This window comes from Otolemur garnettii, unplaced genomic scaffold, assembly GCF_000181295.1.
Source record: "Otolemur garnettii isolate 467f Iridium unplaced genomic scaffold, OtoGar3 scaffold00012, whole genome shotgun sequence".
Taxonomy (NCBI): Eukaryota; Metazoa; Chordata; class Mammalia; order Primates; family Galagidae; genus Otolemur; species Otolemur garnettii.
In genome coordinates, this window is record NW_003852407.1 from 11,536,787 (window position 1) to 11,545,865 (window position 9,079).

Below are 9,079 nucleotides of genomic sequence, written 5' to 3' on the forward strand. Positions count from 1 at the left end.
CTCTCTGCTGTTTTATCCTTGTGTAACTCCTGAGTATTCATATCTGTGGGAAGTTCCCTTTTGAGTTTATATTCTTGCTGATCTGCCTTAGTTTGTTATGAATTTAAGTGATGTTTAGTCATAAAAAGGAGAGTCATGAGGTCTGAGTCTGCTGTTTCAGCCACCTTCCTGGGCTGTGGAGTTTATAGTTTTCCCCAGACCCATATCTTCTGAAGGTAAACTTTTCTGTTGATTACCAACAAAACTGGATGAGATTCTTCTAGTAATCTGATTCTTCATCCTAAGAGTTTGGTTTTAATCCACAAAGAACATTCTCTTTGACTTTCTGCCTATAGGGTGGGGCTGGGATCAGGTAGAGAGTGTTAGACCTGTGATCAGAGGTAAGTAGCCTGTACACCAGGAGCTTGAGACACCAGATGCATGAGAAGAACTTTCCACTGATTGTAAACAGCTGTGACTGGGCCTTCTCATCAAGATTTCCTCCACCTCTGCAAAAAATCTCCTGCTTTTTACCTATACACTCTATAATCCTAATTATTGTGCATATTTCTCTAAATGACAAAAATTTCACTGCTCCATAGGGAGTCTCAATGAAGTGGGTCCTTAGTACAACTCCAGGGAGCATTTGATTGACCAAAATCAAATTTGAAAGATGACTTAGAAAAAAAGAAAAGTCTGCTTTCAGAAGACATGGATCTGGGGAAAACCATAAAGTCTGCAGCCCAGGAAGGTGACAGAAACAGCAGACTCAGACCTCATGATTCTCCTTTTTCTGACTAAACAGCATTTAAATTCATAAGAAACTAAGACAGATCAGCAACAGAATTTCTGATGCTCAATGAGTATGATTTTTAATTAATACACTGAGGTTCATAGGCAAAATTTCAATCTCAAATTAGCTTCTCTAAAATATTTTGATGATGTTAAACAAGGAAGAGTCCTTTCTCATTAAAACCATACCCTCCTGTGTGCAGAAACTTTCTCATACCTGGTACTTCTTGCTGGGCTTATAACTCTTTCAGCCAACCTTCCTCATTTCCTTCCATGGAAACTTTTCCTCACAAGCCTTTTAGTGTTTATGCTAATTCCCCTTATGAATCTATTCAACATGTGAACATGGAATGTTCTTGAACTTCAGTCATGAGAACAATTAACAGCCATTATTAGGGGTTTTCCTGATAAAACAGACAATAACTCAGTGGAAAACATAGATTCTCCCTCATGGTTTGTGACTCCAGTTCACCAGGTTTGCATCAATTAATCTACATATTAGTAAGCAACTTAAATGCTAAGGTGTGAGTGGACTGAAGCATTTCTATACTGAAAATCCACCACCTCGTGGGAGCTAAAAAGCTCTTTTACTTTGTGATTCCAACTTGAGGCATACAAACTTTTATACCAATTATAGGAGGCATACATTATATAGGAATTATTATAGAAGAACTCCAAAAAAATGTTATCTTTCCGTAAAAGAGATATTGCCCTTACCACACACTGACTTCTGTAAACAGTGAAAGATCCTATGCTATTTTAAGCTAAAACCATTAAAATTCCCAGAAAGTCTTAAAGAACTATATGGTGCCTAGCTTTTGTGTCTGTCCACATCTCAGCCCCCGTGTGAATTATCTCCCCATGAATTTATGACTAGAAGATAGATGCATATGGGACTTATCCTCCCATCCTAGACTCTGCGCTGTCACATGTGGACATGGCAAACATGTAAGGAACTCTTGTATTATACCAGTTTTATCACTAAAAGGTCAAAGCCACCCTCCCACAACATCTTCCAATGAGTTTTTTCATGATTGTTGAACAGGAAAGTTTGTTTATGAGAAGAGACATGGAAGGAAGCCTGAACTTAAATCTGAAGATATATAATGCAACACTACACTTAAAGGTGCACATCACATCAGACATTCAGTGTGTCATTTCAAAGGTGTTAAATGCTACAGGGACCTCACAAAGATCTGTATGGCAGACTATCATCCAACCAGACAACCAAATAGATGGGTGAGAATAAAATCTCAAGGGCAGCACCTATTTTGACAATGAAATAATCAGAGATGATTGACACAGTCAAGGTCATCAACCTGAGTTGAGATCAATCTCTTGATTATGATAGAGAGAATGACCAAAACAGGAGACTGAGAAGATTCCTAAAAGGGCAAAAAATTCCATAAGGATAATGAAAATAGTTTGACCACATAAGAACACTAGACAAATTCCCACTTGTTACAGAAAATGTTCCATCCCAGAAAACTCTTCACCCTGACATATGACATCCTTCTTCCTCTTTTAACATTAACACAGTTTGCCTGTCATATTGCATACAACCAGGGTTTGCTGAATATACCCAAGGACCAATTAGAAAATGCCCTCAGACTTTATTAATTTGGTTTTTGACTTGGTTTATCTTTCATAATACCAAATGGAGACACTGTTAGATGTTACTGGATACTTACCACTGCTCTTTCTCTCACTTTTCATTTCTATTGGAGAATTACAAGATGTTGGAAGTTTCTTAGTAATGTAGAAAGGGCTAAGATATTTTATTTTTTCGTTACATGTCAAATTGGAGGTAGAGCCAACACTGAATGCTAAGAGTCCTGATTTGTAATTGACTTTCCTTGCTTTCTGACACCAAAAGAATTTGTTGTAGACACACTTGGCCGTCTCTCAAGACACATGTATTTTCAGATTCCAACCCATTCTGGAAAATACAAATAATAACATACAAATTGATCTGTAGTTCCCTCACTGTAGTTCCCTCCCATTATTAGGTTTAATAATTTGTAAGGTTAGATATGAGAAATTACTTGAGGAAAAGACTGAGATGAATCAAAGAATGTGGAAAGTTGCTCTGTAAAGGCAATAAGGTTATCTTAAAATTTTAGAGAAGCGATTTTTAAAACTTTTTGAATCAACTTCCAAAATCTAGTGAATGTACTAAAACAGTATAAGGAGATCATATATATCTTTCCTTAGCTTCACCTGATATGCACATTTTATGAAACCATATCACAATGCCCCAAATCTGGAAATTAGAATTGGTATCAAACTATTTTATTTTTTTGTTTTTATTTTTTAAAGACAGAGTCTCTCTTTATCACCCTTGGTAGAGTACCATGGCATCACAGTTCACAGCAATCTCCAGCTCTTGGGCTTAGCCAATTCTCTTGCCTCAGCCTCTCTAGTAGGTGGGGAGGTGCCCACCATGCCCTGCTATTTTTTGTTGCAGTTTGGCTGGGCTGGGTTTGAACCCCGCCACCCTCTGTATATGGGACCAGTATCTTAATCACTGAGCCACAGATGTTGTCCTGATACCAAACTGTTAATTAAACTATAGGGCTTGACCCTATTAAATTTGACCAGTTTTTCCTCTAATGTTATAGTTCTGGTTTAAGATTCTGTCTAGGTTTTCATACTCTATTTATCAACATTTTTCTTTGTCTCCAATTTATAACATTTCCTCACCTTTTTTGTCTTCCATGATGCACTTTTAAGCATATCAAGCATTTATTTTATACAATGCCTCTAAAATGGTATTTTTATGATATTTTATTATGATTGAAATGAGATCATATGTTTTTAGCAATAACACCCATAAATTATGTCCTGTCCTTCTCAGTGTCTCATATCAAGAATTTATTATGTCAACATTGAACTGCTGATGTTAATTGCAATCACTTGATTATGGCACAGTCATAGGGATTTCTGTATTATGAAGTTTTCCTTCTCATTACAGTTAAGACATTGAGATATATACTTTGCAGATATGTATAGTCTTTCACTGTAAACTTTTGACAACTAATTTAAGACTTCAGTGAAACTTATCTGTGACATTTTTTACTGTGGTTTACAACAGTAATTTGCTATGTCTCTCTTTCCTTTTACGTTTATCTATTGGACACCTGCTCTAGGAAATAACTGCCTTTTATCTCTTACTCATTTGTAAAGACATATCAATATATATCAGCATTTATGACATATGAGTACGTATTCATAGGTACTTATTTTATTCTATGGATTAAAATTCATTAGTATCAGAATTTTTGAAATTTTCTTTAGGTATACATTTTTTCCCTTACTCTCATCTTTATTTAAAATGAGTATTTCTTAAAGTCATAAATCTCATAAAATGAGATTGTGCAAATAAAATAAAAAGATAAAATATAGTTATGCAATCATACTAAAAGTAAAACCTGAATTACAAATGAAATGTTAAAATTTGCATATGATCTTTGACGTAAAAACTGACATGTTACCTAGCAGTCAACCAATGCTAAGCCTACCTATGAGAGCAGCAAGCATAGAAACCCAAGATTTAAGAAGCTAAGGTCATTATCTGTAAATATAGTAAGAATTTTCACATCCTACTTTGTGAAATAAGGGTATATTTGTGTCAACAAATACCAGTGAGTTCCTCCAAACAGAAGTACTCAGACTTATCTTAAATGTGTCCTGGTATCTGTAGTCTTCCTATATGCAGAGAAATCCACAAAAAAATGCTTTTCAATCATCATTCCAGTAGAATCCTACTGCCAATATATTCTTCCAGAATTTTTTTTTCAAAAGGAAATGGATATTTTTCTCCAAGGATATAGGCAGTGATGACTAAAGTCTTTGAATAGAAAACATTTTAGCTCACAATAATTTTATATTATAAAACTATAGAACATGAGATATTGCACAGTTTCTCTCCATGATTTGCTTTGAAAAATTGAACTAAATAATCCATCCTACGGGGTGGAGATATTTGACAGAAGTCTTGCTTACATTGTCTTCTGTGGTGAGCCACAAACCAGTTTGATAATTTTCAAGGTCCGTCACTTTTCCAAGATTATTCCAATTTTGTATGGCTCCTTTTCTTGCCTATATAGCTAGTGGTCTAAGACAATGCACAAGGTTTTGCTTTGTTTTGATGTAAATTCAAATTAATGTAAATAAGTATTTTACAGGTCAAGATTCACTATCCTCTACACTCAAGTCTAGTACACGCTAATGATGGAAATAAGCACATTTATTAGATTTGTCCCTCCTTTGTGATGAATGTTACAAAGCAAGAGGAACCCTCTTCTGGTATCTCACTGGTTACAATGTTTAAAGTAAAATTAAATCATTCATAAGTGTCAACATGTGCTCCTTTTTCAGATATTTATAACTTCATCTGGGCCAGTGTAAACCATGACTCGTATCCATAACCCAAACATTTCCACCTTCCCAATAACCAATCCTGCCATTGTGACTTAGTGGTGACAATCAGCACACACATATTCTAGCCTTCTATGATAACAAGCAGGATGTTAATAACATAATTAGAACATACTTTGATATTGTCTCCACTTGGACTGTCCAAAAAATACAATTGAAAATGTGTTTTTTGTGTGTGTTCAATTTTTGTTATCTTTTCTGACTCACCTAAACATGCTAATTTTATTAGTTAAGAAAAGCCTGTGCTTTGAAAAAGACTTTCCTCATGTAACAACATGATAATGCCATATAGAACAATTAATCCTTTAAATCAACAAGTACTTAATAAAGAACATTTGTGTCCCTTCTTAGACTTTGTCCTATGAAGCATATAAAAGACAAATTCTCCTCCTCCAGATATCCATATATCTATATGTATGGAGATATAATCTGAGATTTTGTTCTATCATAACTCCCTGCAAATATATACGTATGTGCTTACGTGTCCAAGGTTGTCCTAGATACTTGATGTGTGAGGCTTTGCTTATGATTAAGAAAACCTCAGAAAGAAGCAATGTGGGTGTGTTTACAAGAGAAAAGAGTTCCATGGAGAGGAACCATCACAGGGAAGACATGAGACAAAGTGGGAATCCTATGTGTCCTGTGCTCCATGAGCGTGTTGCCTGGGAGGGAAGGGGCAGGGATGGAGAAGTACATCTTGATGAGAAAGGAGGACGGGACTATCAGGAGGAGAACAGGAAGCAAATAGGTTCAGTCAAAAAGAATCAGTTTTCAGAGATGTTGGAAATATTTCCCTACATTTCACTACTCCTTCAAACCTGTCTCTTCTCTCACTGGTGTGAAGCAACTGGAAGAAAAAAATGCAGTCTAAATACATTGAAATATTTCATAAAGTTTGGTCCAAAATTAATTTATAAATGACTCCAGCATGTGATTTTCTCCATGGCTTGTGTTTGTGCTATCCTCTCATGTGGGAGTGACATTCCAAATCCGGGATTTAAAGCTAGGTCATGAATTCTTTTGCTGTGATCCACGTCTCCACCTTTCTTTACTGAGTTGATAAAATTATAAGGTTACTAATTCATGTATCTTTCTAGCCTTATAAAGCTCTGCATCCAAGCTCATTGTCCAAACACATAAAATGTCTTAAATTCTCCACGCTACACCGCAGGAAGTTTTAAAATCGCCACTGTAAAGCTTTGTGGAGGAGGAGGTACCTTTTTATGGCTATACCACCCATTTAGTTGAAACTGGAGATACAAAAGGCTTTGAAATGCTACAAACTTTCCTGCAAGGGAAAGCATTAAATATCTTCTATTCTACTCCTCTCATAATGTAGATAATTTCCAGAGTTTAATCATGAACCCCTTAGGAACTTTGAGGACCATAAAGCATTTTGGTTTTGCTATAACAAAACAGCATGGTGTCCTCCTCCTTCCAGCAAGGCAGACTCCCCAGTACCTACCCCCAAAGACTTTAGAGATCTAATGTATCACTTAGTACTACTTATCACTTAGTAGTTTAGCGATCTAATGTATCACTTAGTAGTACTTGTCAATACTCTTCAAATAATATAATGGGGCTTTTCTATGATTGATGTGCCAAAGGTTTTAAAATATATTTGTTGCACATGAGCAGATGAGTGTGCCAGGAGAGATTAATATGCATCAGGCATTGCCAGCTGCCCACTCCATCCAGGGGAATATACATGCAAATCACTTTAGCTGCGAGTGGTACATGGTGCTGAACCACCTCTGGCCAGGGGCAAAGTCACTGTCTTTTATTATTTAGCTCTGTCCCTTCCTCAGGATACCCCGATGGTGGCCAACATGGGATATATAAGACTATTAGATGCCAAAATGAAACCTACTGAGGAATATATTCAGGCCCTTAAATCTTCAGCAGTTCATGAAAATGAATATCATCCTCATGTCTGACTGGAGGAAAGTTAAATAAATACCATCTCAAGGCAGTCATTAAAATGAAGGTGCTTACGTTTCTCTCCCCCAGCTGTTTGGCAATGAATGTTAGAAAGTAAAATGAGTAAATCTGCACCTTTTAGGCTGCCATAGAACACTGTTTATTTGCTGCACTTTCTCACAAATTTTCTTGTGAAAAGTCAGACCAACCCTGCACTTACATATTATTTGATTGCAAAGTATATAGGTTTGTGTGCATTGGTGTGAGTGTGTGTGTATGACCCTGGACAATATCTCCTCTTTTTCCATCCAGGTTTCCACTGGATGAAGAAGAGAGAACTGGAGTTCAGGACTAAGACATTTCAGAAAGCAAGAGACTTGGGAAAGATACTCTGTGTTGCACGAGGACAAGCGGAATGACATAATGACTGAGATCCAATGCTAATTCCAGAAAAGTTTCTATATCCAGGAAGGTCTGATATTATATTTTCTCTGAAATCAATAATAGGGCCAAATCTTAGCTGTCAGGTATGTGTTTAAACTTTATTTACAGTAATGTATGAATATATTAACTTAGTAACTATTTCTGCCCCCATGTATTTTCAGTGCATTTGTTAAGTGTTCACCATCTAAATACCCAATTCTGATTATGGCACACATGGAACTTTCAAAATCATTCCTAATATGGCTGTTAGACTTAGTTTTTCCTTTCTGCTAAGCTTCAAGAATACTATAGGCCCAGTAATCCAGAAGCTGATGTGAAAATCGTCATTAATACCAATGAACTAGCCAAATTCCACATCTTCTCAGTTCCAACTATTAGAGATTCTCCATCTTAAAACACAAAGTAAATTGATAGTTTAATTGGGGTGATCTTATGTTGTTAGTTTTCACTTCATTAATCCCTTCATCAAAATGTGATTTTGTTTTATATGGACAAGTCCCTTTATTCATAAATGTTACAAATGTACATTGAACACATGGCATGTGATGTGTCATTCACTGTGCTAAACTCTGGGGATACCTGGATGAAAACCACAAGTGCTGTTCTTTAAAGAAATTCACCATGTCATAAAGAAAAACGTGATTAAATATGTTAATTATAAAACACAGTGATGTGTACCAGGTGCAGGGTAATCACGAGGGCTCTTTAGGCCTTGGGTTTATTATCCTTGGCACTTTCAGATGTATTTTTTTCTTAAATCATAAACACATATATCATGTATACATTGATGCATTTATGAGGTACAATGTCCTGATTTCGTATAGAATAAAGAACATTTACATCACTCTGGTTATATATATATACATACATCACATACATATATATACATTATCTCATTTACTTAGTTATTGTGTTAAGACATTTATACTCTATACTAATAGATCTGACATACACCCTTGCATTATGCACCATAGGTGTGATCCCACCATTCACCTTCCCTCAATCTGATGCCTTCCTCCCCTCCCATCCCCCACTTCTCCCTGTTTCATCTTGGGTCATAGTTGTGATCTGTTCTTCATATGAAAGTGTGAATGATGTGAGTGATTGTAAATTGGTTTCATAATAGTACTGAGTACATGGTATATTTTTTCTTCCATTCTTGAGATGCTTCACTAAGAAGGATATGTTCCAGCTCCATCCATGTGAACATAAAAGAGTTAAAGTCTCCATTTTTTTAGGCTGCATAATATTCCAAGGTATACATATATCACAATTTATTAATCCATTCATGGGTGGATGGGCATTTGGGCTTCTTCCATTACTTGGCTATTATGGATTGAGCTTCAATGAATAATCTGGTGCAAATATCTTTATTATAAAGTTATTTTTGGTCTTTTGGATATACATCTAGTAGAGGAATTGCAGGATCAAATGGCAGGTCTACTTTTAGATCCCTGAATTTTCTCCATACTTCTTTCCAAAAGGGATGTATTAGCTTGCACTC